Genomic DNA, 9,188 nt, shown 5'->3' with positions numbered 1-9,188 from the left:
ACATACAAGTATGAAAGTGCCTTGCATGTACCTGGCTATCAGCAGCAAAGAGAACAAGTTGGACGAACTGAACCAAGTGATCAGTAGATAAAGGAAAACCTTCCTTTCTGACACAGCCAGTCTGCAGTTTCTGAAGAGGTCAGAAGATGACTGCTGACAGGACAGCCACTTGTCAAGGGCTTGCAAAATGTGATGGTGTCCTGTACACAGATCCATGTGGTAGACTGCCACGGGAATGGCAAACTCAAGGCTAACAGCAGCTTTCTGATTATGCCAAATTCAGGCAGAATTCACAGATTCACAGTGAAACCAAGCCTTTAAGCCAAACATTCCCATCTTATCTGAATGAATCATCACAACAATTTCCCATCACAAGATTGATAGCAGCAGAATTTTTCTAAAAAGCATTTTATCTTAGCTCAGCTGAAAAATTTGTTGCCTGCTTAAAACTATAAATATGTTGCCATAAAGAAAATAACTGTTTTTTAAATCCCAGAGTTGTGGAATTCTATTAAAAACTGATTTTTTTTTTTAAGTTAAGTGACAATGAAACATAAGAAATCTTGAAGTCCCTTCCAGCCCTGACAATTCTGTTTCTACAAACACACTGAATTTTGGTTGTATGCCTTTGTTGCTATGCCACGTGTTGTCCAGCAGAGGGCACTCACACAATAGCGTTACCCCTATGACTACAGCAAATCCTCTGTACCTGTAGTGTTCAGTCTTCACTGTTCTGGGAGGTGTTCATCGGGCAGGCAAAACATTCATCTGTGTTTTCATGCACCTTAAAACGTTCTTGACTCAGGCCTTTAGCTCAAAGCTGCTTTTGTATATCTGTTGGTTTGTATTCATAATATTTGCCTCATTCAGAGCTTGACAATTGTTACTACTTTAAATAAAAGGATGTGTACTTGCATACCATTTCACAACAGTGGTTGAATTCTCCAGTTGATGCTTTACAATAGATGCTCAAGGCTCAGTGGGATATGGTTAATAGACATGTTAGAGCAAAACACTGAGCTGTTCTGATTAAGTTGTCTGTAATGACAGTTGGCAGTGATTGCAGCAAATGAAGGGAAAAGAATGGGACTGTTTTTTCTTTCCAAAACAAAGTGATGTTTACTGGAGGCAGAGATTCTGCATCTAGCAAAACTGATTGTGACTCTTTGCTTGGTCTTGTCTTACAACTGCATTTTCAAATGCTTTTGACACATCCAGATACAGTCATGGAAATGACCTGTGGGACCTGAAGGAATTAATGCCCATATCTAACTACTGAAATCTAGAGTTTTGCCAGGGAAAGTAATTGCAAGTGTCTAATTCTGCTTGTCTTTCAGCTGTTTTGTCCAGATGATATTTTATTAACATCACTTGGTGTACACAGAATTTCCTGTGGCAACTTTAAAGGGCTTTGGATTTTTTTTTTTTTTAATCCAAAAGCTGTAACCTTTGAAAACATATTTAATGAGGCAAAATATACCTGTTTCATCTGAAAATAAGAGCTAATTCCAGGGGACAGGTTAAGAGAATTACAAGGAAACCACAATGCCAGGAAAAATGTTACAGCCTGCAGTAGATTTAAGCTATTATTCCAGGCTCATGAGGTCAAGGAGGTGTCAATACACTGGACTCTGGATATAAAAAGGAAGGCTGACACAAAAGGCTCATAACCTGCTTACTGAAGGATTTTGTTACTTTCTTGTGAAAAAAACATTTCCAGCCAGAGTCAGGGTGCAAGTCCTGCTGCCTTTGTTTGACAGAGCATCTCAGCACCTGCAAGGGAAAGAGAGAAAGAGAGAGAGCAATACTTTGATATGTAGCCTTGGTTGAAAAAAATGTGGTCTTCCCTCCAGCTGTAGGTCATGGATCTATCATGGAAGCAGAAGAAACAAGACAAAACTTTTCCATCTCACAGAAAAATTCTGTAATTAATTATTGTACTACTGTTGTGTCCCAGGAGCTGCATAGAAAGCACTGTGAACACCTGTGCACATTCACCTGTGGACACACACATGCACAACATGGCAATCCCTGCTCAAAATGCATGCCTTGGAAGTACTGGAAGATATATACTGCTGGGTAGGAAATTAGCAAGAAATAATGCCTGCTGCTAAGCAGGTTCAGAAGAGATTTGAAGAAAACTAGGTAATTCTGAACATCTTCACAGTTCTGTGAGGGTAGTTTAGATATTTTTTCATTTTTGTTTTTGAGGGAAGAATAATTACTTGGTGGGAAGATGTGTGTGAATGTGCTTCAGTATATTCTGTCACTGCAGCCACAGTTGTTACACATTAAGAAAAATTAGATGCCTACATCTATTCTTTTATCCCCTGCTGTAAATACAGCCAGAGATTCCTTGGTTGGTGTAGCTCTTTGGAAATGCAAGCTGATTTTATTCAGATGCCTCCCTTTAAATAGTGAAGTTTTGAACATTAGGAACAATGCTTTTAAACCCAAAGGGGAGTAGTTTACAATGCACAAAACTGGAAGTTGTTGCAGCAATATGGGAGAGCAGGAGGTGAGGGGTGTGTCAGCAGCAGCACCAGTTAGTTTTCTTAGTGCACCTTCTCATGCATGCCTTCTAGAATCCCTTACTTCCACACACACTAAGCACCTCCAAGTATTTACTTGCAAAAGCTCCTTACTTTCCAATTATTCATACTAGGCTGTCTTTTTTTTTTCCTTCTTCAAAACAGATTTTGAAGGAGAGTTCAATAGCTGACTCATTTCTGAATCATCATTAATTTCAGCCCACTAGTCCTTTTTTAATCCTCATTATAATATATAGGAATTAAAGTTGTTTGTTTTCATTTGCTATAGGAATGCATTGAGTTGGTTGAAAAGAAGTTATGGAGGGGGAGGGTAAGAAATTCTTTTGCAGTCCAAGTCTCATAGTTGCCCTTATTCCAGCTCTGTTTGAAAAATCCTCCAGGGGTATAAGAAATTCAACAGCTAGTTCTTAAGTTTATCCAAACACTAGCAGGTCTAGAAGACCTGCCCGTGGATTTTTCATTATCTCTACACTACTCTACAAGGAATGCATTTTGCTAGCTTGCAGTCAATTTTAACTTGCAGTAAATGCCAACATTAGCATTTAACTGGAAAGCCACAGCAGGTAATGCACTGGACAAGTAGACTCTTGTTCCTGAAAAGCTTCATAAGAACTGAATCAGGTTTCAACAAATGCAGAACTGCAGAACAGAACTGCCCTAGCAGCAAGTACTGATGGATGGATGGATGGATGGATGGATGGATGGATGGATGGATGGATGGATGGATGGATAGGTGGGTGGATGGATGGATGGATGGATGGATGGATGGATGGATGGATGGATGGATGGATGGATGGGTGGATGGATGGGTAGGTGGGTGGATGGATGGATGGATGGATGGGTGGATGGGTGGGTGGATGGGTGGATGGGTGGGTGGATGGGTAGGTGGGTGGGTGGATGGGTGGATGGATGGATGGATGGATGGGTGGATGGATGGGTAGGTGGGTGGATGGATGGATGGATGGATGGGTGGATGGGTGGGTGGATGGATGGGTAGTTGGGTGGATGGATGGGTTGGTGGATGGATGGGTGGATGGATGGGTAGGTGGGTGGATGGATGGGTGGATGGGTGGGTGGATGGGTGGGTGGATGGATGGGTGGATGGATGGGTGGATGGATGGATGGGTGGATGGATGGATGGATGGATGGGTGGATGGATGGGTAGGTGGGTGGATGGATGGGTGGATGGGTGGGTGGATGGGTTGGTGGATGGATGGGTGGATGGATGGGTGGGTGGATGGGTGGATGGATGGATGGATGGGTGGATGGGTGGGTGGATGGATGGGTGGATGGGTGGGTGGATGGATGGGTGGATGGATGGGTGGATGGATGGGTGGATGGATGGATGGGTGGATGGATGGATGGGTGGATGGATGGATGGGTAGGTGGGTGGATGGATGGATGGATGGATGGATGGGTAGGTGGGTGGATGGATGGATGGATGGATGGGTGGGTGGATGGGTGGATGGGTGGGTGGGTGGATGGGTGGATGGGTGGGTGGATGGGTGGATGGGTGGGTGGATGGGTGGGTGGATGGGTGGATGGGTGGGTGGATGGGTGGGTGGGTGGGTGGGTGGGCAGACATTCAAAATCACAATAAAAATGTTTCAACTCAATCTACTACCTAAATTATTTTATCTCCTAATCCAGATGAATTGGTCAAAATAGCATGATACAATGCAGAGCACATATAGAAGTCTTTTCAAGACAACAGCTTTAAAGTGTTATTTCTAAAGCTGAATTGAAGAGGGAAAAGAAAAGAAGACATAGGAATATGGGGAACAGGATTCTTTATAGCAACTCGATTAAATCATCAGGTCTGACTTCTGGTGTTAACATAGAAAATGTACAAATAATCCATCCCAGATGATCCAAAAAGGCAACCTCTGGTTAGGGACTGCATGCAGGAACTGAGATTGTTTGTGTTGTCACAGCAGTGAATCCCCACGCTGTGCTGTTTCAAGGTGAACGAGAAGAAAAGGAGTTACTCTTCAACTTCCAGTCACTGCTGGCTAAGTTGTTGCAGCTTGTCTTCTATGGTAAGAGCTCAAAGACTGGCAGTAGATGTTTTTCTTCTTTTCTGGCTCTTCAGATTTTCCTCTCAGATGGCATCTTCTGGGATCCAATAGAGAGAAATGGAAACAGTGGTGTTTCCCCTGTACCTTCCATTAGTGTCTTCAGATGCTATCAATGTTATGTAGTCAGAGGAGGATGGAGGAAAACTGAATGGGAATTACCTATCATATTACACATAAACATCTTGAATGGTCTGACCTGAGAAGGAGTGCTCTTTATCTGCCAAAACTTGACTAGTGGGTTTGTTACCCTCACACATGAACTCAAGGTAGCTGTTTTTTGACATGATGAAGGTGAACAGACTACCCTGGTGTCTGGGATGTCTGCATTCACTTCCTCACTCTTATCTCTTTGATCAAGACCTGCAAGCTTAAGAATCATAGACAAAACAGCATTTTCCAAGGCATTTATAAGATAAACTTCAAGTCAAAACAAGTCAAAATTGTATCTGTCAGATTACTTTATAAAAGCATCCCAAAAGCTTAAGTCCCCTGAAACAGAACACCATTAAGTGCTTTGAAAACTTCCATTTCAATGACTTGGATCACAGCAGACATGCAAGAAAAAAATTGGTTCAGAAGATATTTTGTATTCTAAAAAGATACAGTCCCCAAAACAAGATTGTGATGTTTATTAATAGTTTCTGAGTGGCTCCCTTATTTCTTAATGAGCTTTCCATGTCTGAGAAAGTTATTGTAGCTTCCACATGTTTTGGAAACATGATTTTATCTGTGGTCCCCACCCTTTCATTTCTTGACCCAAGAGTAATTTTTGCCTGAAGACAACAGCTCTGCCACTGAAAGTTTGGCTTGACTTCAGCTTTGAATGGCAGTAGTTATGAACACATATTTACCTCCCAGGTTTTTGGCTTTCAGCCCAAGCGCTTTACCAGCAAGTGTAGTCAGTTTGTAAAGCACATGCAAAGGTGTTTCCCGCAGCACTGTAACAAGTGGCAGCTGGACTCAGTAGATTAGGTTCATTCATCTGTGAGCATACCTTTGACTGTACTGTAAATCTCCTCTTTTTTCACTTATCACTGGTTTATTATTGTATGACATAGCCATTTTACTGATCAAAATAAGGTCATGTATTTACAGGCAAAAGCCAATCTTCAGAGGGGTTGAACCTGTTTGTGTGCTGGCTCTGAAATGACACTTCCTAAAAATAATGACTTCAGAGGTATTTGAGATATCCTTCTTTCTTTCTTTTTTTTTTTTTTTAAGAAAGTGAGGCCAGTACTAGATTGTTGGAGAGCGATGAGTCGTAACGCTTTTAAACTCAAAATTGGTACCTAAATTACCTGAAATAGGGCACTCAAAATGGAACTCTCCCTCTAAACCCATGATCATCTTTTGAATACACAGATCAACATTTTTAAGCATTCATCAGAAACTTCTTCACTGTCTCCTAAAGGCATATTTAATCAATTCTTCCTTTCACTTATAATTTTATTCATGTGCTGACGTGTTCCTCTTTCCAAACCAGGCATCCCAATGAGCCATCTCCAGCTGATATAATATTATAATTGGTCATGGTAATCTTGTATGATTCATACCTTCTGCTGGCTATGAAGAATAAAATTCCACTTAGAAATCTATCTATCTGTTGTGTTCAGGAGAGTCTTTTCTCACCTCTGCACCTGCAGCTTTAAAAAAATTGTTTGAAACAATCAAAACATAAAACCTGGCATGACCTCTTAGTTATTTCAGATCAGGTCACATCATCATTATTATTACTAGAATCTGTTACTAGTACTGGAGTAGTATTACAGGTTTCCTTGGTCTTGTCATGTTAAGGCTGAACATGAGCACAAACTCTATGATATGTAGATTGCTGACATGTTTGCCCTTGCTCTAGCCTAAGAAGAGACCAAGGATCTCTGGTTGTCGGAGGAAGAAAACTCCATCAGCCATGGGGCCAACTCACTCTGCTGTTATGCTCTAAAAGGCCCTGCAGATACAACCAACTCAAGCCATGACTCACAGCCGTGGAGGGAAACTGCTGTGCTGGCAGGAGCAGCCCATGGAATGAAGGGAAGAAGATCAGCACATTCGGGCAGAGCTGTGCTCTCCAACTATTCATTACAAAGCAGCACCTCATGTAGGGCCACCTCACAGCTCCAACATCCTCATGTTGGTCAGGCTGGCAAACCCCTTTTATTATCAGGGAGACACATTGTGAGGGACAAAGTGAGCAGGGCCACCAGTAGTTGCAGGGGACAACTGACAGCTCTCTTCCACAGGGCTGCATCTGGACACTGTAGAAGAAAAGAAAAAAACAACAACAAAAAAAGCTCGATAGCTATGGCTGGAGCCACTCAAAGGCAGAGTTTTCCACTGTGCTACATTTGATTTTGCCATGGATGCCAAAGCCCAGGTTTTGCCGGATGCTTAAAGGCCCTGACTGCACAAGAGAGAAATTGTGTCTTGACTTTCATAACCTGAGAGGGCAACACTGGGTTTTCAGACCTAAGCTAAGAGCTACCATCTCTGGCAGGGCACTACTGGTGCTTTTGGCAGGGCTTGAGCTCATGAGATCACTCTGTCCATAATGAAGAGTTGACCAAAGAGATGGACAAACATACAGCATGCTTGTGTGTTTCCCAAGATCACTCTCTACCCTCCACATCCACAGCCATACACAACCAAATCATTTACCTTCTCTAAAGATCTGCCTTTACAGACCACTTGAATATTAGTGTAGAGGAGGGGTCTAATGAAGGAATTTTCTCTAGCCTTAAAATTCAGGAGCACTTGGAGTAGGATATTTTTGGGTTTTCTTCTTGGCTGCCTTGAATTGTGATGAAGTTATGCTCACCATGAAAATATTAATTAATTAGAAAGTAAGATATATAGTTAACAACACTGAAGAAAATAACATGATTCATATCTGTGTTAACAGTTTCAACCAGAAATAGCTTTGTCTATATTCCAAAGTAAAGGTAGGCAAAATGACAAAATATTCCACAGTGAAAAACTGGCAGACTAAACCTAATGTTACCTTTCTCCTATATTGTTAAAATATTTGAAATACTTTACATTGAATTTGACAGTCTGACGTATTTTCTGTTTCTTCTGCAACAGCTAGTACTCTTCAAGTTATTTCTGTGCCAGGACAGACAGGACTTGTTGATAATGGGGACACAAACCCCAAAGGAGGATTTGATCTTTGTAGGGTTCGTGATCCTAATGTGTAGGACTGCTAGGAAATATCATAAAAACAAGGTAGTCATAGGTCATGATGTCTGCTTGATTATATTTCTAAAAGTAAAGAAATACCAAATAACTGCACTGTCTTCCATAGTTACTCTGACAGAAGGACTTTGATAATGTCATTAAAGGGCTTTTTCATAGCCTCAGACAAGAGTTGGGTAAACACAAGGCTCATGCCCTTATACCTCCCACAGTCTGATAAAAAAATCACTTGTTTGGCTATTTCTTCATTGGTCTCAGCAGAATTGCCATGATTTATGGCCCACCAAGTTGTCTGTAATTGTCTCTAAACCACCTCATTTGTCATCTTTATGCAAGTGTGCCTGACTTGGTGTAGTTGCAAATTTGTCTCCAAAATAGCTCTCTTGGCTAACAGTTTCTCTTACCGCCTTAGAACGCAACAGGTTTCTCTTTCTTCCCAGTGGATCTTCACAGTATGAAACTCAGAGATGTCAGAGGCAGCTCTGAGTGTGTTGACAAAGCTATCACCAACAACAAAGATCCTAGTTTGATCATAGAATCAGTAATGTGGCTTTGCAATCAAACTAGTATCCATGGGGCCTCTCTGCCTCTCTATCTGGTGAAACATTGCCTTTAGAGCAGGATGAATAAAAAGGGAGGATGTCCTCACTTATCTCTATTTTGAGAGGCAAAGGAATAAAAAGCTTCTGGAAAATGCCACTCAGTTGACCACCTATTTAATTATTTGTATATTCTGGACTAGTTACACATTGGAGAACAAATTATTTCCTTGAAGAAATTTCTACCTGCTGTTCACGGGATATATTTGCATGCCAGAAACAGGACATGTTGAAAAGACAAGCAAGTGACACAGCCCTGGAGCAGTTCAATGTCTCACTTATGCTGGGGGCACCACAACTGGATGCAGTACTCCAGATGGAATCTCATGAGAGCAGAGTGGAGGGGCAGAATCACCTACCTCATCCTGCTGCTCTCGTTGCTTTTGATGCAGCCCAGCACACAGCTGCCTTCTAGGCTGCCAGCAACCATTGCCACCTCATGTTGATTTTTTCATCAACTGTCACCCCCCAAGTTCTCCTCCAGACTGCTTTTGAGCCACTCCTTGCCCAGCCTATATTTGTTCTTGGGATTGCCCTGACCCAGGTGTAGGACCTTGCACTTGACCTTATTGAACTTCAGGAGGTTAACCTGGGCTCACCTCTCAAGCCTGTCCAAGTCCCTCTGGATGAATCCCTTCCTTCCAGCGCACCAACCAGACCACACAGCTTGGTGTCACCTGCAGACTTCCCAAGGGTGCCTCAACCCCACTGCCCATGTCACTGACAAAGATGTTAAGCAGCACTGTGCCAGTACCAACCCCTCAGGG

Source organism: Indicator indicator, chromosome 14, assembly GCF_027791375.1.
Source record: "Indicator indicator isolate 239-I01 chromosome 14, UM_Iind_1.1, whole genome shotgun sequence".
Lineage (NCBI taxonomy): Eukaryota > Metazoa > Chordata > Aves > Piciformes > Indicatoridae > Indicator > Indicator indicator.
The sequence above is the reverse complement of the archived record's forward strand: the minus strand, read 5'-3'. Positions refer to the sequence as shown.